This window comes from Gymnoscopelus microlampas (genome assembly GCF_963454915.1).
Source record: "Gymnoscopelus microlampas genome assembly, chromosome: 22".
NCBI lineage: Eukaryota > Metazoa > Chordata > Actinopteri > Myctophiformes > Myctophidae > Gymnoscopelus > Gymnoscopelus microlampas.
In genome coordinates, this window is record NC_139959.1 from 45,295,818 (window position 1) to 45,320,075 (window position 24,258).

Here is a 24,258-nt window from a genome sequence, read left to right on the forward strand (position 1 = left end):
CTTACCTAAACCCTAACCCACAATACAAGGTCTACTAAGCTACCTAACCTAACCTTACCTAAACCCTAACCCACAATACAAGGTCTACTAAACTACCTAACCTTACCTTACCTTACCTAAACCCTAACCCACAATACAAGGTCTACTAAACTACCTAACCTAACCTTACCTAAACCCTAACCCACAATACAAGGTCTACTAAAATACCTAACCTAACCTTACCTAAACCCTAACCCACAATACAAGGTCTACTAAACTACCTAACCTTACCTTACCTAAACCCTAACCCACAATACAAGGTCTACTAAACTACCTAACCTAACCTTACCTAAACCCTAACCCACAATACAAGGTCTACTAAACTACCTAACCTGACCTTACCTAAACCCTAACCCACAATACAAGGTCTACTAAACTACCTAACCTTACCTTACCTAAACCCTAACCCACAATACAAGCTCTACTAAGCTACCTAACCTAACCTTACCTAAACCCTAACCCACAATACAAGGTCTACTAAACTACCTAACCTTACCTTACCTTACCTAAACCCTAACCCACAATACAAGGTCTACTAAACTACCTAACCTAACCTTACCTAAACCCTAACCCACAATACAAGGTCTACTAAAATACCTAACCTAACCTTACCTAAACCCTAACCCACAATACAAGGTCTACTAAACTACCTAACCTTACCTTACCTAAACCCTAACCCACAATACAAGGTCTACTAAACTACCTAACCTAACTTTACCTAAACCCTAACCCACAATACAAGGTCTACTAAACTACCTAACCTTACCTTACCTAAACCCTAACCCACAATACAAGGTCTACTAAACTACCTAACCTTACCTTACCTAAACCCTAACCCACAATACAAGCTCTACTAAGCTACCTAACCTAACCTTACCTAAACCCTAACCCACAATACAAGGTCTACTAAACTACCTAACCTTACCTTACCTAAACCCTAACCCACAATACAAGGTCTACTAAACTACCTAAGCTTACCTTACCTAAACCCTAACCCACAATACAAGGTCTACTAAACTACCTAACCTTACCTTACCTAAACCCTAACCCACAATACAAGGTCTACTAAACTACCTAACCTTACCTTACCTAAACCCTAACCCACAATACAAGGTCTACTAAACTACCTAACCTTACCTAAACCCTAACCCACAATACAAGGTCTACTAAACTACCTAACCTTACCTTACCTAAACCCTAACCCACAATACAAGGTCTACTAAGCTACCTAACCTAACCTTACCTAAACCCTAACCCACAATACAAGGTCTACTAAACTACCTAACCTTACCTTACCTAAACCCTAACCCACAATACAAGGTCTACTAAACTACCTAAGCTTACCTTACCTAAACCCTAACCCACAATACAAGGTCTACTAAACTACCTAACCTTACCTTACCTAAACCCTAACCCACAATACAAGGTCTACTAAACTACCTAACCTTACCTTACCTAAACCCTAACCCACAATACAAGGTCTACTAAACTACCTAACCTTACCTTACCTAAACCCTAACCCACAATACAAGGTCTACTAAACTACCTAACCTTACCTTACCTAAACCCTAACCCACAATACAAGGTCTACTAAACTACCTAACCTTACCTTACCTAAACCCTAACCCACAATACAAGGTCTACTAAGCTACCTAACCTAACCTTACCTAAACCCTAACCCACAATACAAGGTCTACTAAACTACCTAACCTTACCTTACCTAAACCCTAACCCACAATACAAGGTCTACTAAACTACCTAACCTTACCTTACCTAAACCCTAACCCACAATACAAGGTCTACTAAGCTACCTAACCTAACCTTACCTAAACCCTAACCCACAATACAAGGTCTACTAAACTACCTAACCTTACCTTACCTTACCTAAACCCTAACCCACAATACAAGGTCTACTAAACTACCTAACCTAACCTTACCTAAACCCTAACCCACAATACAAGGTCTACTAAACTACCTAACCTTACCTTACCTAAACCCTAACCCACAATACAAGGTCTACTAAACTACCTAAGCTTACCTTACCTAAACCCTAACCCACAATACAAGGTCTACTAAACTACCTAACCTTACCTTACCTAAACCCTAACCCACAATACAAGGTCTACTAAACTACCTAACCTTACCTTACCTAAACCCTAACCCACAATACAAGGTCTACTAAACTACCTAACCTTACCTTACCTAAACCCTAACCCACAATACAAGGTCTACTAAACTACCTAACCTTACCTTACCTAAACCCTAACCCACAATACAAGGTCTACTAAACTACCTAACCTTACCTAAACCCTAACCCACAATACAAGGTCTACTAAACTACCTAACCTTACCTTACCTAAACCCTAACCCACAATACAAGGTCTACTAAGCTACCTAACCTAACCTTACCTAAACCCTAACCCACAATACAAGGTCTACTAAACTACCTAACCTTACCTTACCTAAACCCTAACCCACAATACAAGGTCTACTAAACTACCTAAGCTTACCTTACCTAAACCCTAACCCACAATACAAGGTCTACTAAACTACCTAACCTTACCTTACCTAAACCTTAACCCACAATACAAGGTCTACTAAACTACCTAACCTTACCTTACCTAAACCCTAACCCACAATACAAGGTCTACTAAACTACCTAACCTTACCTTACCTAAACCCTAACCCACAATACAAGGTCTACTAAACTACCTAACCTTACCTTACCTAAACCCTAACCCACAATACAAGGTCTACTAAACTACCTAACCTTACCTAAACCCTAACCCACAATACAAGGTCTACTAAACTACCTAACCTTACCTTACCTAAACCCTAACCCACAATACAAGGTCTACTAAGCTACCTAACCTAACCTTACCTAAACCCTAACCCACAATACAAGGTCTACTAAACTACCTAACCTTACCTTACCTAAACCCTAACCCACAATACAAGGTCTACTAAACTACCTAACCTTACCTTACCTAAACCCTAACCCACAATACAAGGTCTACTAAGCTACCTAACCTAACCTTACCTAAACCCTAACCCACAATACAAGGTCTACTAAACTACCTAACCTTACCTTACCTTACCTAAACCCTAACCCACAATACAAGGTCTACTAAACTACCTAACCTAACCTTACCTAAACCCTAACCCACAATACAAGGTCTACTAAAATACCTAACCTAACCTTACCTAAACCCTAACCCACAATACAAGGTCTACTAAACTACCTAACCTTACCTTACCTAAACCCTAACCCACAATACAAGGTCTACTAAACTACCTAACCTAACCTTACCTAAACCCTAACCCACAATACAAGGTCTACTAAACTACCTAACCTGACCTTACCTAAACCCTAACCCACAATACAAGGTCTACTAAACTACCTAACCTTACCTTACCTAAACCCTAACCCACAATACAAGGTCTACTAAACTACCTAACCTTACCTTACCTTACCTAAACCCTAACCCACAATACAAGGTCTACTAAAATACCTAACCTAACCTTACCTAAACCCTAACCCACAATACAAGGTCTACTAAACTACCTAAACTTACCTTACCTAAACCCTAACCCACAATACAAGGTCTACTAAACTACCTAACCTAACTTTACCTAAACCCTAACCCACAATACAAGGTCTACTAAACTACCTAACCTAACTTTACCTAAACCCTAACCCACAATACAAGGTCTACTAAACTACCTAACCTTACTTTACCTAAACCCTAACCCACAATACAAGGTCTACTAAACTACCTAACCTTACCTTACCTAAACCCTAACCCACAATACAAGCTCTACTAAGCTACCTAACCTAACCTTACCTAAACCCTAACCCACAATACAAGGTCTACTAAACTACCTAACCTTACCTTACCTAAACCCTAACCCACAATACAAGGTCTACTAAACTACCTAAGCTTACCTTACCTAAACCCTAACCCACAATACAAGGTCTACTAAACTACCTAACCTTACCTTACCTAAACCCTAACCCACAATACAAGGTCTACTAAACTACCTAACCTTACCTTACCTAAACCCTAACCCACAATACAAGGTCTACTAAACTACCTAACCCACAATACAAGGTCTACTAAACTACCTAACCTAACCTTACCTAAACCCTAACCCACAATACAAGGTCTACTAAACTACCTAACCTTACCTTACCTAAACCCTAACCCACAATACAAGGTCTACTAAACTACCTAACCTTACCTTACCTAAACCCTAACCCACAATACAAGGTCTACTAAACTACCTAACCTTACCTAAACCCTAACCCACAATACAAGGTCTACTAAACTACCTTACCTTACCTAAACCCTAACCCACGATACAAGGTCTACTAAACTACCTAACCTTACCTTACCTAAACCCTAACCCACAATACAAGGTCTACTAAACTACCTAACCTTACCTTACCTAAACCCTAACCCACAATACAATGTCTACTAAACTACCTAACCTTACCTAAACCCTAACCCACAATACAAGGTCTACTAAACTACCTAACCTTACCTTACCTAAACCCTAACCCACAATACAAGGTCTACTAAACTACCTAACCTTACCTAAACCCTAACCCACAATACAAGGTCTACTAAACTACCTAACCTTACCTTACCTAAACCCTAACCCACAATACAAGGTCTACTAAGCTACCTAACCTAACCTTACCTAAACCCTAACCCACAATACAAGGTCTACTAAACTACCTAACCTTACCTTACCTAAACCCTAACCCACAATACAAGGTCTACTAAACTACCTAACCTTACCTAAACCCTAACCCACAATACAAGGTCTACTAAACTACCTAACCTTACCTTACCTAAACCCTAACCCACAATACAAGGTCTACTAAACTACCTAACCTAACCTTACCTAAACCCTAACCCACAATACAAGGTCTACTAAACTACCTAACCTTACCTTACCTAAACCCTAACCCACAATACAAGGTCTACTAAACTACCTAACCTAACCTTACCTAAACCCTAACCCACAATACAAGGTCTACTAAACTACCTAACCTAACCTTACCTAAACCCTAACCCACAATACAAGGTCTACTAAACTACCTAACCTTACCTTACCTAAACCCTAACCCACGATACAAGGTCTACTAAACTACCTAACCTTACCTTACCTAAACCCTAACCCACAATACAAGTTCTACTAAACTACCTAACCTTACCTTACCTAAACCCTAACCCACGATACAAGGTCTACTAAACTACCTTACCTTACCTAAACCCTAACCCACGATACAAGGTCTACTAAACTACCTAACCTTACCTTACCTAAACCCTAACCCACAATACAAGGTCTACTAAACTACCTAACCTTACCTTACCTAAACCCTAACCCACAATACAAGTTCTACTAAACTACCTAACCTTACCTTACCTAAACCCTAACCCACAATACAAGGTCTACTAAACTACCTTACCTTACCTAAACCCTAACCCACGATACAAGGTCTACTAAACTACCTAACCTTACCTTACCTAAACCCTAACCCACAATACAATGTCTACTAAACTACCTAACCTTACCTTACCTAAACCCTAACCCACAATACAAGGTCTACTAAACTACCTTACCTTACCTAAACCCTAACCCACGATACAAGGTCTACTAAACTACCTAACCTTACCTTACCTAAACCCTAACCCACAATACAAGGTCTACTAAACTACCTAACCTTACCTTACCTAAACCCTAACCCACAATACAATGTCTACTAAACTACCTAACCTTACCTTACCTAAACCCTAACCCACAATACAAGGTCTACTAAACTACCTAACCTTACCTTACCTAAACCCTAACCCACAATACAAGGTCTACTAAACTACCTAACCTTACCTAAACCCTAACCCACAATACAAGGTCTACTAAACTACCTTACCTTACCTAAACCCTAACCCACGATACAAGGTCTACTAAACTACCTAACCTTACCTTACCTAAACCCTAACCCTCAATACAAGGTCTACTAAACTACCTAACCTTACCTTACCTAAACCCTAACCCACAATACAATGTCTACTAAACTACCTAACCTTACCTAAACCCTAACCCACAATACAAGGTCTACTAAACTACCTAACCTTACCTTACCTAAACCCTAACCCACAATACAAGGTCTACTAAACTACCTAACCTTACCTTACCTAAACCCTAACCCACAATACAAGGTCTACTAAACTACCTAACCTTACCTTACCTAAACCCTAACCCACAATACAAGGTCTACTAAGCTACCTAACCTTACCTTACCTAAACCCTAACCCACAATACAAGGTCTACTAAACTACCTAACCTAACCTTACCTAAACCCTAACCCACAATACAAGGTCTACTAAACTACCTAACCTTACCTTACCTAAACCCTAACCCACAATACAAGGTCTACTAAGCTACCTAACCTAACCTTACCTAAACCCTAACCCACAATACAAGGTCTACTAAACTACCTAACCTTACCTTACCTAAACCCTAACCCACAATACAAGGTCTACTAAGCTACCTAACCTAACCTTACCTAAACCCTAACCCACAATACAAGGTCTACTAAGCTACCTAACCTTACCTTACCTAAACCCTAACCCACAATACAAGGTCTACTAAACTACCTAACCTTACCTTACCTAAACCCTAACCCACAATACAAGGTCTACTAAACTACCTAACCTTACCTTACCTAAACCCTAACCCACAATACAAGGTCTACTAAACTACCTAACCTTACCTTACCTAAACCCTAACCCACAATACAAGGTCTACTAAGCTACCTAACCTAACCTTACCTAAACCCTAACCCACAATACAAGGTCTACTAAGCTACCTAACCTTACCTTACCTAAACCCTAACCCACAATACAAGGTCTACTAAACTACCTAACCTAACCTTACCTAAACCCTAACCCACAATACAAGGTCTACTAAACTACCTAACCTTACCTTACCTAAACCCTAACCCACAATACAAGGTCTACTAAACTACCTAACCTTACCTTACCTAAACCCTAACCCACAATACAAGGTCTACTAAGCTACCTAACCTAACCTTACCTAAACCCTAACCCACAATACAAGGTCTACTAAACTACCTAACCTTACCTTACCTAAACCCTAACCCACAATACAAGGTCTACTAAACTACCTAACCTTACCTTACCTAAACCCTAACCCACAATACAAGGTCTACTAAACTACCTAACCTTACCTTACCTAAACCCTAAACCACAATACAAGGTCTACTAAACTACCTAACCTTACCTAAACCCTAACCCACAATACAAGGTCTACTAAACTACCTTACCTTACCTAAACCCTAACCCACGATACAAGGTCTACTAAACTACCTAACCTTACCTTACCTAAACCCTAACCCACAATACAAGGTCTACTAAACTACCTAACCTTACCTTACCTAAACCCTAACCCACAATACAATGTCTACTAAACTACCTAACCTTACCTAAACCCTAACCCACAATACAAGGTCTACTAAACTACCTAACCTTACCTTACCTAAACCCTAACCCACAATACAAGGTCTACTAAACTACCTAACCTTACCTTACCTTACCTAAACCCTAACCCACAATACAAGGTCTACTAAACTACCTAACCTTACCTTACCTAAACCCTAACCCACAATACAAGGTCTACTAAACTACCTAACCTTACCTAAACCCTAACCCACAATACAAGGTCTACTAAACTACCTAACCCTACCTTACCTAAACCCTAACCCACAATACAAGGTCTACTAAACTACCTAACCTTACCTTACCTAAACCCTAACCCACAATACAAGGTCTACTAAACTACCTAACCTTACCTTACCTTACCTAAACCCTAACCCACAATACAAGGTCTACTAAACTACCTAACCTTACCTTACCTAAACCCTAACCCACAATACAAGGTCTACTAAACTACCTAACCTTACCTTACCTAAACCCTAACCCACAATACAATGTCTACTAAACTACCTAACCTTACCTAAACCCTAACCCACAATACAAGGTCTACTAAACTACCTAACCTTACCTTACCTAAACCCTAACCCACAATACAAGGTCTACTAAACTACCTAACCTTACCTTACCTTACCTAAACCCTAACCCACAATACAAGGTCTACTAAACTACCTAACCTTACCTTACCTAAACCCTAACCCACAATACAAGCTCTACTAAGCTACCTAACCTAACCTTACCTAAACCCTAACCCACAATACAAGGTCTACTAAACTACCTAACCTTACCTTACCTAAACCCTAACCCACAATACAAGGTCTACTAAACTACCTAACCTTACCTTACCTAAACCCTAACCCACAATACAAGGTCTACTAAACTACCTAAGCTTACCTTACCTAAACCCTAACCCACAATACAAGGTCTACTAAACTACCTAACCTTACCTTACCTAAACCCTAACCCACGATACAAGGTCTACTAAACTACCTAACCTTACCTTACCTAAACCCTAACCCACAATACAAGGTCTACTAAACTACCTAACCTTACCTTACCTAAACCCTAACCCACAATACAATGTCTACTAAACTACCTAACCTTACCTAAACCCTAACTCACAATACAAGGTCTACTAAACTACCTAACCTTACCTTACCTAAACCCTAACCCACAATACAAGGTCTACTAAACTACCTAACCTTACCTTACCTTACCTAAACCCTAACCCACAATACAAGGTCTACTAAACTACCTAACCTTACCTTACCTAAACCCTAACCCACAATACAAGCTCTACTAAGCTACCTAACCTAACCTTACCTAAACCCTAACCCACAATACAAGGTCTACTAAACTACCTAACCTTACCTTACCTAAACCCTAACCCACAATACAAGGTCTACTAAACTACCTAAGCTTACCTTACCTAAACCCTAACCCACAATACAAGGTCTACTAAACTACCTAACCTTACCTTACCTAAACCCTAACCCACAATACAAGGTCTACTAAACTACCTAACCTTACCTTACCTAAACCCTAACCCACAATACAAGGTCTACTAAACTACCTAACCCACAATACAAGGTCTACTAAACTACCTAACCTAACCTTACCTAAACCCTAACCCACAATACAAGGTCTACTAAACTACCTAACCTTACCTTACCTAAACCCTAACCCACAATACAAGGTCTACTAAGCTACCTAACCTAACCTTACCTAAACCCTAACCCACAATACAAGGTCTACTAAACTACCTAACCTTACCTTACCTTACCTAAACCCTAACCCACAATACAAGGTCTACTAAACTACCTAACCTAACCTTACCTAAACCCTAACCCACAATACAAGGTCTACTAAACTACCTTACCTTACCTAAACCCTAACCCACGATACAAGGTCTACTAAACTACCTAACCTTACCTTACCTAAACCCTAACCCACAATACAAGGTCTACTAAACTACCTAACCTTACCTTACCTAAACCCTAACCCATAATACAAGGTCTACTAAACTACCTAACCTTACCTAAACCCTAACCCATAATACAAGGTCTACTAAACTACCTAACCTTACCTTACCTAAACCCTAACCCACAATACAAGGTCTACTAAACTACCTAACCTTACCTTACCTTACCTAAACCCTAACCCACAATACAAGGTCTACTAAACTACCTAACCTTACCTTACCTAAACCCTAACCCACGATACAAGGTCTACTAAACTACCTAACCTAACCTTACCTAAACCCTAACCCACAATACAAGGTCTACTAAACTACCTAACCTTACCTTACCTAAACCCTAACCCACAATACAAGGTCTACTAAACTACCTTACCTTACCTAAACCCTAACCCACGATACAAGGTCTACTAAACTACCTAACCTTACCTTACCTAAACCCTAACCCACAATACAAGGTCTACTAAACTACCTAACCTAACCTTACCTAAACCCTAACCCACAATACAAGGTCTACTAAACTACCTAACCTTACCTTACCTAAACCCTAACCCACAATACAAGGTCTACTAAACTACCTAACCTTACCTTACCTAAACCCTAACCCACAATACAAGGTCTACTAAACTACCTAACCTTACCTAAACCCTAACCCACAATACAAGGTCTACTAAACTACCTTACCTTACCTAAACCCTAACCCACAATACAAGGTCTACTAAACTACCTTACCTTACCTTACCTAAACCCTAACCCACAATACAAGGTCTACTAAACTACCTAACCTTACCTAAACCCTAACCCACAATACAAGGTCTACTAAACTACCTTACCTTACCTAAACCCTAACCCACAATACAAGGTCTACTAAACTACCTAACCTTACCTTACCTAAACCCTAACCCACAATACAAGGTCTACTAAACTACCTAACCTTACCTTACCTAAACCCTAACCCACAATACAAGGTCTACTAAACTACCTAACCTTACCTAAACCCTAACCCACAATACAAGGTCTACTAAACTACCTTACCTTACCTTACCTAAACCCTAACCCACAATACAAGGTCTACTAAACTACCTAACCTTACCTAAACCCTAACCCACAATACAAGGTCTACTAAACTACCTTACCTTACCTAAACCCTAACCCACAATACAAGGTCTACTAAACTACCTAACCTTACCTTACCTAAACCCTAACCCACAATACAAGGTCTACTAAACTACCTAACCTTACCTTACCTAAACCCTAACCCACAATACAAGGTCTACTAAACTACCTAACCTTACCTAAACCCTAACCCACAATACAAGCTCTACTAAGCTACCTAACCTAACCTTACCTAAACCCTAACCCACAATACAAGGTCTACTAAACTACCTAACCTTACCTTACCTAAACCCTAACCCACAATACAAGGTCTACTAAGCTACCTAACCTTACCTAAACCCTAACCCACAATACAATGTCTACTAAACTACCTAACACCTAAACCCTAACCCATAATACAAGGTCTACTAAACTACCTAACCTTACCTTACCTAAACCCTAACCCACAATACAAGGTCTACTAAACTACCTAACCTTACCTTACCTTACCTAAACCCTAACCCACAATACAAGGTCTACTAAACTACCTAACCTTACCTTACCTAAACCCTAACCCACAATACAATGTCTACTAAACTACCTAACCTTACCTAAACCCTAACCCACAATACAAGGTCTACTAAACTACCTAACCTTACCTTACCTAAACCCTAACCCACAATACAAGGTCTACTAAACTACCTAACCTTACCTTACCTTACCTAAACCCTAACCCACAATACAAGGTCTACTAAACTACCTAACCTAACCTTACCTAAACCCTAACCCACAATACAAGGTCTACTAAACTACCTAACCTTACCTTACCTAAACCCTAACCCACAATACAAGGTCTACTAAACTACCTAACCTTACCTTACCTAAACCCTAACCCACAATACAATGTCTACTAAACTACCTAACCTTACCTTACCTAAACCCTAACCCACAATACAAGGTCTACTAAACTACCTAACCTTACCTTACCTAAACCCTAACCCACAATACAAGGTCTACTAAACTACCTAACCTAACCTTACCTAAACCCTAACCCACAATACAAGGTCTACTAAACTACCTAACCTTACCTTACCTAAACCCTAACCCACAATACAAGGTCTACTAAACTACCTAACCTTACCTTACCTAAACCCTAACCCACAATACAATGTCTACTAAACTACCTAACCTTACCTTACCTAAACCCTAACCCACAATACAAGGTCTACTAAACTACCTAACCTTACCTTACCTAAACCCTAACCCACAATACAAGGTCTACTAAACTACCTAACCTTACCTTACCTAAACCCTAACCCACAATACAATGTCTACTAAACTACCTAACCTTACCTAAACCCTAACCCACAATACAAGGTCTACTAAACTACCTAACCTAACCTTACCTAAACCCTAACCCACAATACAAGGTCTACTAAACTACCTTACCTTACCTAAACCCTAACCCACGATACAAGGTCTACTAAACTACCTAACCTTACCTTACCTAAACCCTAACCCACAATACAAGGTCTACTAAACTACCTAACCTTACCTTACCTAAACCCTAACCCACAATACAAGCTCTACTAAACTACCTAACCTTACCTTACCTAAACCCTAACCCACAATACAAGCTCTACTAAACTACCTAACCTTACCTTACCTAAACCCTAGCCCACAATACAATGTCTACTAAACTACCTAACCTTACCTAAACCCTAACCCACAATACAAGGTCTACTAAACTACCTAACCTTACCTTACCTAAACCCTAACCCACAATACAAGGTCTACTAAACTACCTAACCTAACCTTACCTAAACCCTAACCCACAATACAAGGTCTACTAAACTACCTAACCTTACCTTACCTAAACCCTAAACCACAATACAAGGTCTACTAAACTACTTAACCTTACCTTACCTAAACCCTAACCCACGATACAAGGTCTACTAAACTACCTAACCTTACCTTACCTAAACCCTAACCCACAATACAAGGTCTACTAAACTACCTAACCTTACCTTACCTAAACCCTAACCCACAATACAATGTCTACTAAACTACCTAACCTTACCTTACCTAAACCCTAACCCACAATACAAGGTCTACTAAACTACCTAACCTTACCTTACCTAAACCCTAACCCACAATACAAGGTCTACTAAACTACCTAACCTTACCTTACCTAAACCCTAACCCACAATACAAGGTCTACTAAACTACCTTACCTTACCTAAACCCTAACCCACGATACAAGGTCTACTAAACTACCTAACCTTACCTTACCTAAACCCTAACCCACAATACAAGGTCTACTAAACTACCTAACCTTACCTTACCTAAACCCTAACCCACAATACAATGTCTACTAAACTACCTAACCTTACCTAAACCCTAACCCACAATACAAGGTCTACTAAACTACCTAACCTTACCTTACCTAAACCCTAACCCACAATACAAGGTCTACTAAACTACCTAACCTTACCTTACCGACCTAAACCCTAACCCACAATACAAGGTCTACTAAACTACCTAACCTTACCTTACCTAAACCCTAAACCACAATACAAGGTCTACTAAACTACCTAACCTTACCTAAACCCTAACCCACAATACAAGGTCTACTAAACTACCTAACCTTACCTTACCTAAACCCTAACCCACAATACAAGGTCTACTAAACTACCTAACCTTACCTTACCTAAACCCTAACCCACAATACAATGTCTACTAAACTACCTAACCTTACCTAAACCCTAACCCACAATACAAGGTCTACTAAACTACCTAACCTTACCTTACCTAAACCCTAACCCACAATACAAGGTCTACTAAACTACCTAACCTTACCTTACCTTACCTAAACCCTAACCCACAATACAAGGTCTACTAAACTACCTAACCTAACCTTACCTAAACCCTAACCCACAATACAAGGTCTACTAAACTACCTAACCTTACCTTACCTAAACCCTAAAACACAATACAAGGTCTACTAAACTACTTAACCTTACCTTACCTAAACCCTAACCCACAATACAAGGTCTACTAAACTACCTAACCTAACCTTACCTAAACCCTAACCCACAATACAAGGTCTACTAAACTACCTTACCTTACCTAAACCCTAACCCACGATACAAGGTCTACTAAACTACCTAACCTTACCTTACCTAAACCCTAACCCACAATACAAGGTCTACTAAACTACCTAACCTTACCTTACCTAAACCCTAACCCACAATACAATGTCTACTAAACTACCTAACCTTACCTAAACCCTAACCCACAATACAAGGTCTACTAAACTACCTAACCTTACCTTACCTAAACCCTAACCCACAATACAAGGTCTACTAAACTACCTAACCTTACCTTACCTTACCTAAACCCTAACCCACAATACAAGGTCTACTAAACTACCTAACCTTACCTTACCTAAACCCTAACCCACAATACAAGGTCTACTAAACTGCCTAACCTTACCTTACCTAAACCCTAACCCACAATACAAGGTCTACTAAACTACCTAACCTTACCTAAACCCTAACCCACAATACAAGGTCTACTAAACTACCTTACCTAAACCCTAACCCACAATACAAGGTCTACTAAACTACCTAACCTTACCTTACCTAAACCCTAACCCACAATACAAGGTCTACTAAACTACCTAACCTTACCTTACCTAAACCCTAACCCACAATACAAGGTCTACTAAACTACCTAACCTTACCTTACCTAAACCCTAACCCATAATACAAGGTCTACTAAACTACCTAACCTTACCTAAACCCTAACCCATAATACAAGGTCTACTAAACTACCTAACCTTACCTTACCTAAACCCTAACCCACAATACAAGGTCTACTAAACTACCTAACCTTACCTTACCTTACCTAAACCCTAACCCACAATACAAGGTCTACTAAACTACCTAACCTTACCTAAACCCTAACCCACAATACAAGGTCTACTAAACTACCTTACCTTACCTAAACCCTAACCCACGATACAAGGTCTACTAAACTACCTAACCTTACCTTACCTAAACCCTAACCCACAATACAAGGTCTACTAAACTACCTAACCTAACCTTACCTAAACCCTAACCCACAATACAAGGTCTACTAAACTACCTAACCTTACCTTACCTAAACCCTAACCCACAATACAAGGTCTACTAAACTACCTAACCTTACCTTACCTAAACCCTAACCCACAATACAAGGTCTACTAAACTACCTAACCTTACCTAAACCCTAACCCACAATACAAGGTCTACTAAACTACCTTACCTTACCTAAACCCTAACCCACAATACAAGGTCTACTAAACTACCTTACCTTACCTTACCTAAACCCTAACCCACAATACAAGGTCTACTAAACTACCTAACCTTACCTAAACCCTAACCCACAATACAAGGTCTACTAAACTACCTTACCTTACCTAACCCCTAACCCACAATACAAGGTCTACTAAACTACCTAACCTTACCTTACCTAAACCCTAACCCACAATACAAGGTCTACTAAACTACCTAACCTTACCTTACCTAAACCCTAACCCACAATACAAGGTCTACTAAACTACCTAACCTTACCTAAACCCTAACCCACAATACAAGGTCTACTAAACTACCTTACCTTACCTTACCTAAACCCTAACCCACAATACAAGGTCTACTAAACTACCTAACCTTACCTAAACCCTAACCCACAATACAAGGTCTACTAAACTACCTTACCTTACCTAAACCCTAACCCACAATACAAGGTCTACTAAACTACCTAACCTTACCTTACCTAAACCCTAACCCACAATACAAGGTCTACTAAACTACCTAACCTTACCTTACCTAAACCCTAACCCACAATACAAGGTCTACTAAACTACCTAACCTTACCTAAACCCTAACCCACAATACAAGCTCTACTAAGCTACCTAACCTAACCTTACCTAAACCCTAACCCACAATACAAGGTCTACTAAACTACCTAACCTTACCTTACCTAAACCCTAACCCACAATACAAGGTCTACTAAGCTACCTAACCTTACCTAAACCCTAACCCACAATACAATGTCTACTAAACTACCTAACACCTAAACCCTAACCCACAATACAAGGTCTACTAAACTACCTAACCTTACCTTACCTAAACCCTAACCCACAATACAAGGTCTACTAAACTACCTAACCTTACCTTACCTTACCTAAACCCTAACCCACAATACAAGGTCTACTAAACTACCTAACCTTACCTTACCTAAACCCTAACCCACAATACAATGTCTACTAAACTACCTAACCTTACCTAAACCCTAACCCACAATACAAGGTCTACTAAACTACCTAACCTTACCTTACCTAAACCCTAACCCACAATACAAGGTCTACTAAACTACCTAACCTTACCTTACCTTACCTAAACCCTAACCCACAATACAAGGTCTACTAAACTACCTAACCTAACCTTACCTAAACCCTAACCCACAATACAAGGTCTACTAAACTACCTAACCTTACCTTACCTAAACCCTAACCCACAATACAAGGTCTACTAAACTACCTAACCTTACCTTACCTAAACCCTAACCCACAATACAATGTCTACTAAACTACCTAACCTTACCTTACCTAAACCCTAACCCACAATACAAGGTCTACTAAACTACCTAACCTTACCTTACCTAAACCCTAACCCACAATACAAGGTCTACTAAACTACCTAACCTAACCTTACCTAAACCCTAACCCACAATACAAGGTCTACTAAACTACCTAACCTTACCTTACCTAAACCCTAACCCACAATACAAGGTCTACTAAACTACCTAACCTTACCTTACCTAAACCCTAACCCACAATACAATGTCTACTAAACTACCTAACCTTACCTTACCTAAACCCTAACCCACAATACAAGGTCTACTAAACTACCTAACCTTACCTTACCTAAACCCTAACCCACAATACAAGGTCTACTAAACTACCTAACCTTACCTTACCTAAACCCTAACCCACAATACAATGTCTACTAAACTACCTAACCTTACCTAAACCCTAACCCACAATACAAGGTCTACTAAACTACCTAACCTAACCTTACCTAAACCCTAACCCACAATACAAGGTCTACTAAACTACCTTACCTTACCTAAACCCTAACCCACGATACAAGGTCTACTAAACTACCTAACCTTACCTTACCTAAACCCTAACCCACAATACAAGGTCTACTAAACTACCTAACCTTACCTTACCTAAACCCTAACCCACAATACAAGCTCTACTAAACTACCTAACCTTACCTTACCTAAACCCTAACCCACAATACAAGCTCTACTAAACTACCTAACCTTACCTTACCTAAACCCTAACCCACAATACAATGTCTACTAAACTACCTAACCTTACCTAAACCCTAACCCACAATACAAGGTCTACTAAACTACCTAACCTTACCTTACCTAAACCCTAACCCACAATACAAGGTCTACTAAACTACCTAACCTTACCTTACCTTACCTAAACCCTAACCCACAATACAAGGTCTACTAAACTACCTAACCTTACCTTACCTAAACCCTAAACCACAATACAAGGTCTACTAAACTACCTAACCTTACCTAAACCCTAACCCACAATACAAGGTCTACTAAACTACCTTACCTTACCTAAACCCTAACCCACGATACAAGGTCTACTAAACTACCTAACCTTACCTTACCTAAACCCTAACCCACAATACAAGGTCTACTAAACTACCTAACCTTACCTTACCTTACCTAAACCCTAACCCACAATACAAGGTCTACTAAACTACCTAACCTAACCTTACCTAAACCCTAACCCACAATACAAGGTCTACTAAACTACCTAACCTTACCTTACCTAAACCCTAAACCACAATACAAGGTCTACTAAACTACATAACCTTACCTTACCTAAACCCTAACCCACAATACAAGGTCTACTAAACTACCTAACCTTACCTTACCTAAACCCTAACCCACAATACAAGGTCTACTAAACTACCTAACCTTACCTTACCTAAACCCTAACCCACAATACAATGTCTACTAAACTACCTAACCTTACCTTACCTAAACCCTAACCCACAATACAAGGTCTACTAAACTACCTAACCTTACCTTACCTAAACCCTAACCCACAATACAAGGTCTACTAAACTACCTAACCTTACCTTACCTAAACCCTAACCCACAATACAAGGTCTACTAAACTACCTTACCTTACCTAAACCCTAACCCACGATACAAGGTCTACTAAACTACCTAACCTTACCTTACCTAAACCCTAACCCACAATACAAGGTCTACTAAACTACCTAACCTTACCTTACCTAAACCCTAAACCACAATACAAGGTCTACTAAACTACCTAACCTTACCTAAACCCTAACCCACAATACAAGGTCTACTAAACTACCTTACCTTACCTAAACCCTAACCCACGATACAAGGTCTACTAAACTACCTAACCTTACCTTACCTAAACCCTAACCCACAATACAAGGTCTACTAAACTACCTAACCTTACCTTACCTTACCTAAACCCTAACCCACAATACAAGGTCTACTAAACTACCTAACCTAACCTTACCTAAACCCTAACCCACAATACAAGGTCTACTAAACTACCTAACCTTACCTTACCTAAACCCTAAACCACAATACAAGGTCTACTAAACTACATAACCTTACCTTACCTAAACCCTAACCCACAATACAAGGTCTACTAAACTACCTAACCTTACCTTACCTAAACCCTAACCCACAATACAAGGTCTACTAAACTACCTAACCTTACCTTACCTAAACCCTAACCCACAATACAATGTCTACTAAACTACCTAACCTTACCTTACCTAAACCCTAACCCACAATACAAGGTCTACTAAACTACCTAACCTTACCTTACCTAAACCCTAACCCACAATACAAGGTCTACTAAACTACCTAACCTTACCTTACCTAAACCCTAACCCACAATACAAGGTCTACTAAACTACCTTACCTTACCTAAACCCTAACCCACGATACAAGGTCTACTAAACTACCTAACCTTACCTTACCTAAACCCTAACCCACAATACAAGGTCTACTAAACTACCTAACCTTACCTTACCGACCTAAACCCTAACCCACAATACAAGGTCTACTAAACTACCTTACCTTACCTAAACCCTAACCCACGATACAAGGTCTACTAAACTACCTAACCTTACCTTACCTAAACCCTAACCCACAATACAAGGTCTACTAAACTACCTAACCTTACCTTACCTAAACCCTAACCCACAATACAATGTCTACTAAACTACCTAACCTTACCTAAACCCTAACCCACAATACAAGGTCTACTAAACTACCTAACCTTACCTTACCTAAACCCTAACCCACAATACAAGGTCTACTAAACTACCTAACCTTACCTTACCGACCTAAACCCTAACCCACAATACAAGGTCTACTAAACTACCTAACCTTACCTTACCTAAACCCTAAACCACAATACAAGGTCTACTAAACTACCTAACCTTACCTAAACCCTAACCCACAATACAAGGTCTACTAAACTACCTAACCTTACCTTACCTAAACCCTAACCCACAATACAAGGTCTACTAAACTACCTAACCTTACCTTACCTAAACCCTAACCCACAATACAATGTCTACTAAACTACCTAACCTTACCTAAACCCTAACCCACAATACAAGGTCTACTAAACTACCTAACCTTACCTTACCTAAACCCTAACCCACAATACAAGGTCTACTAAACTACCTAACCTTACCTTACCTTACCTAAACCCTAACCCACAATACAAGGTCTACTAAACTACCTAACCTAACCTTACCTAAACCCTAACCCACAATACAAGGTCTACTAAACTACCTAACCTTACCTTACCTAAACCCTAAAACACAATACAAGGTCTACTAAACTACTTAACCTTACCTTACCTAAACCCTAACCCACAATACAAGGTCTACTAAACTACCTAACCTAACCTTACCTAAACCCTAACCCACAATACAAGGTCTACTAAACTACCTTACCTTACCTAAACCCTAACCCACGATACAAGGTCTACTAAACTACCTAACCTTACCTTACCTAAACCCTAACCCACAATACAAGGTCTACTAAACTACCTAACCTTACCTTACCTAAACCCTAACCCACAATACAATGTCTACTAAACTACCTAACCTTACCTAAACCCTAACCCACAATACAAGGTCTACTAAACTACCTAACCTTACCTTACCTAAACCCTAACCCACAATACAAGGTCTACTAAACTACCTAACCTTACCTTACCTTACCTAAACCCTAACCCACAATACAAGGTCTACTAAACTACCTAACCTTACCTTACCTAAACCCTAACCCACAATACAAGGTCTACTAAACTGCCTAACCTTACCTTACCTAAACCCTAACCCACAATACAAGGTCTACTAAACTACCTAACCTTACCTAAACCCTAACCCACAATACAAGGTCTACTAAACTACCTTACCTAAACCCTAACCCACAATACAAGGTCTACTAAACTACCTAACCTTACCTTACCTAAACCCTAACCCACAATACAAGGTCTACTAAACTACCTAACCTAACCTTACCTAAACCCTAACCCACAATACAAGGTCTACTAAACTACCTAACCTTACCTTACCTAAACCCTAACCCACAATACAAGGTCTACTAAACTACCTAACCTTACCTTACCTAAACCCTAACCCACAATACAAGGTCTACTAAACTACCTAACCTTACCTTACTTAAACCCTAACCCACAATACAAGGTCTACTAAACTACCTAACCTAACCTTACTTAAACCCTAACCCACAATACAAGGTCTACTAAACTACCTAACCCACAATACAAGGTCTACTAAACTACCTAACCTTACCTTACCTAAACCCTAACCCACAATACAAGGTCTACTAAACTACCTAACCTTACCTTACCTAAACCATAACCCACAATACAAGGTCTACTAAACTACCTAACCTTACCTTACCTAAACCCTAACCCACAATACAAGGTCTACTAAACTACCTAACCTTACCTTACCTAAACCCTAACCCACAATACAAGGTCTACTAAACTACCTAACCTTACCTTACCTAAACCCTAACCCACAATACAAGCTCTACTAAACTACCTAACCTAACCTTACCTAAACCCTAACCCACAATACAAGGTCTACTAAACTACCTAACCTTACCTTACCTAAACCCTAACCCACAATACAAGGTCTACTAAACTACCTAACCTAACCTTACCTAAACCCTAACCCACAATACAAGGTCTACTAAACTACCTAACCTAACCTTACCTAAACCCTAACCCACAATACAAGGTCTACTAAACTACCTAACCTTACCTTACCTAAACCCTAACCCACAATACAAGGTCTACTAAACTACCTAACCTAACCTTACCTAAACCCTAACCCACAATACAAGGTCTACTAAACTACCTAACCTTACCTAAACCCTAACCCACAATACAAGGTCTACTAAACTACCTAACCTTACCTTACCTAAACCCTAACCCACAATACAAGGTCTACTAAACTACCTAACCTAACCTTACCTAAACCCTAACCCACAATACAAGGTCTACTAAACTACCTAACCTTACCTTACCTAACCCTAACCCACAATACAAGGTCTACTAAACTACCTAACCTTACCTTACCTAAACCCTAACCCACAATACAAGGTCTACTAAACTACCTAACCTTACCTTACCTAAACCCTAACCCACAATACAAGGTCTACTAAACTACCTAACCTTACCTTACCTAAACCCTAACCCACAATACAAGGTCTACTAAACTACCTAACCTAAACTTACCTAAACCCTAACCCACAATACAAGGTCTACTAAACTACCTAACCTTACCTTACCTAAACCCTAACCCACAATACAAGGTCTACTAAACTACCTAACCTTACCTTACCTAAACCCTAACCCACAATACAAGGTCTACTAAACTACCTAACCTAACCTTACCTAAACCCTAACCCACAATACAAGGTCTACTAAACTACCTAACCTTACCTAAACCCTAACCCACAATACAAGGTCTACTAAACTACCTAACCTTACCTTACCTAAACCCTAACCCACAATACAAGGTCTACTAAACTACCTAACCTTACCTAAACCCTAACCCACAATACAAGGTCTACTAAACTACCTAACCTTACCTTACCTAAACCCTAACCCACAATACAAGGTCTACTAAACTACCTAACCTAACCTTACCTAAACCCTAACCCTAACCCACAATACAAGGTCTACTAAACTACCTAACCTTACCTTACCTAAACCCTAACCCACAATACAAGGTCTACTAAACTACCTAACCTTACCTTACCTAAACCCTAACCCACAATACAAGGTCTACTAAACTACCTAACCTTACCTTACCTAAACCCCCTCAGATCCACTACTGTGACGTGTGTAAGATCAGCTGTGCAGGCCCGCAGGTGAGCACACTCACACTTGTCTCTGTAGTCCTTGGTCTTTGAAGCCTAAAGACTGGTGGGATCACTTTGAACCTCGCCTCCCTATTTTGGGCATGTTGTTATAGACCAAAAACAAACCTGATCTACAAGCTTGTTTGAGTACCTTGAAAAGCTGTATATCAATTCTACATTTACACCGATCAAATTAGTTTAACAAACTTTGCAGGTTTGTCCGACTTAATACATGATTAGATTTTATGCTTAAACGCCATGCTTGGCTTGCATTATACGTTCTACATTTGAAGCAAATGGTGTCTCAAATGAAGGAATAGTAACCCCCCTTCCTCTCCAACCAGACATACAAGGAGCACCTGGAGGGCCAGAAGCACAAGAAGAAGGAAGCGGCTCTCAAGGTGTCTCAGAGCAGCAGTAGCAGCAGCAGCAGTGGAGGAACCAGCAGCTCTGCCCGCGGCGTCCAGAACCAGCTCCGCTGTGAGCTGTGTGACGTCTCCTGCACCGGAGCCGACGCTTACGCCGCTCATATCCGTGGGGCCAAGCATCAGAAGGTAATGTATTTATTTTATGCTACCATGTATTACCATCATGTGTCACTTGCTCGCATAGATCAGTTCTTTTTGACCAGCGACACCATTTTACCTATGGATTAGGCTTAACCACGTAAGCACTAATTTGCACTTTGGGATATAAGCTCACAGCTTGTCTTATGAAGTTTTATACATTGACGATTTTTCAAAATTTGAGAACTTTGATAAACATGTTTTTTAAGTCTTTAAACCTTTGCCTATAATGGCATGCCCAAAATGGGTAAGCCAGGATTAATGTGGTTAACTACATTAATCTACAATCTTTCAACGTGTCGCACTGTGAGATTGTAGATATTTGTTAAGGGGTAAAAAAGGAGGGGGCCCATTATAGACCCCTGGCTGACACCGATAAGCACATTATTTAGGAACATAATGGATTGTAAACGGTCACAAAAGATATTAACCCTCATTCAATATACACACGCCCACATACAGGCAGGCTTACTGGACGTTGTGTATCTGTCTCTATACTGTGTATATTTGGCACAGATGTATGCATATATGACCGGTACGCAAGTTCTATGCTTGGTTCAGGTGTTTGGAAGGACAAAAAAAACAGAACATGTTTGCATATCTGGTTTAATAAAGACATAAGCCAATCCTTTTACAGCTTCATAAGTCATATGGGGAACATTAGCTTTGACGTGTTTTGGCAATTAAAGCAAAGATGTCAACATGTGTGTTCCCAAATATGAGATTTATGATATGAGAGCATTGGCCGTACTGACGCACGCTGGAATGATTACCAACGTTTGTCTGTGACTGTGTTGTGGTATTAAATCATGCTGCAGTGTTTTTAGATCTTACCACAATACTGATATTCAGCACGATGTACAATTTATTTTTTTAAATTTCAATTGAAAAGAAAAGGGGCAATCCTTCTTGAAGGTAAAGCCTTTATTGAATAGCTATAATTTCATTTTAGAAAAAAAAAACATGTGTCCACCTACAGAACTCGGCCTTTATGAATTGAATACGCAGGACCACAATGGAAACAAGCCCTCAGGGATTTTTGTGTTATCCTTTTAGCATTATTGTGTAGGCCTTACTGTGCCTCTGTACTTTTTGCAAACTGCTGATAAAGAATTCAATCAATCAATGCCACACGGCAATTTGCATGATGCTCAAGCAATGGCTGAACATGGCTTGCTATCATGCTGCCTAGGATGGCAAATAAACAGTGATATGTTGGATGGATGGATAGGCTTTTAGTTTAGTGGTGTTAGTTAACAAAATTCAGTGTGGTAAACATACATGTCGTTACAATACACAATGTCATTTAGAACATTGGTTCTCAAAGTGGGGTCCGGGGACCCCCAGGGGTCCTTGAGGGAGTTCCAGGGGGTCCCCAGCTAAATGATAGATTAGGCACCAAATGGACCCTTATGGGTCTGTAACTCTGAGAGTGTACAAATGGAACCAAATGGACCCTAACGGGTCCATTTGGTTCCATTTGTACACTCTCAGAGTTAAATTGACATAG

The 24,258-nt window shown here is 39.8% G+C and overlaps 1 pseudogene across 1 annotated transcript in view; it reads left to right on the forward strand.

The window, feature by feature from the left end:
• The window catches only part of LOC311038675 (zinc finger RNA-binding protein-like), a 57,151-nt pseudogene that overhangs the window by 28,473 nt on the left and 4,420 nt on the right, over nt 1–24,258 (forward strand). The window contains exon 6 of the transcript in view: nt 22,527–22,736. The product of the transcript in view is annotated as a zinc finger RNA-binding protein-like (transcript). The remainder of the gene's footprint in view (nt 1–22,526; nt 22,737–24,258) is intronic.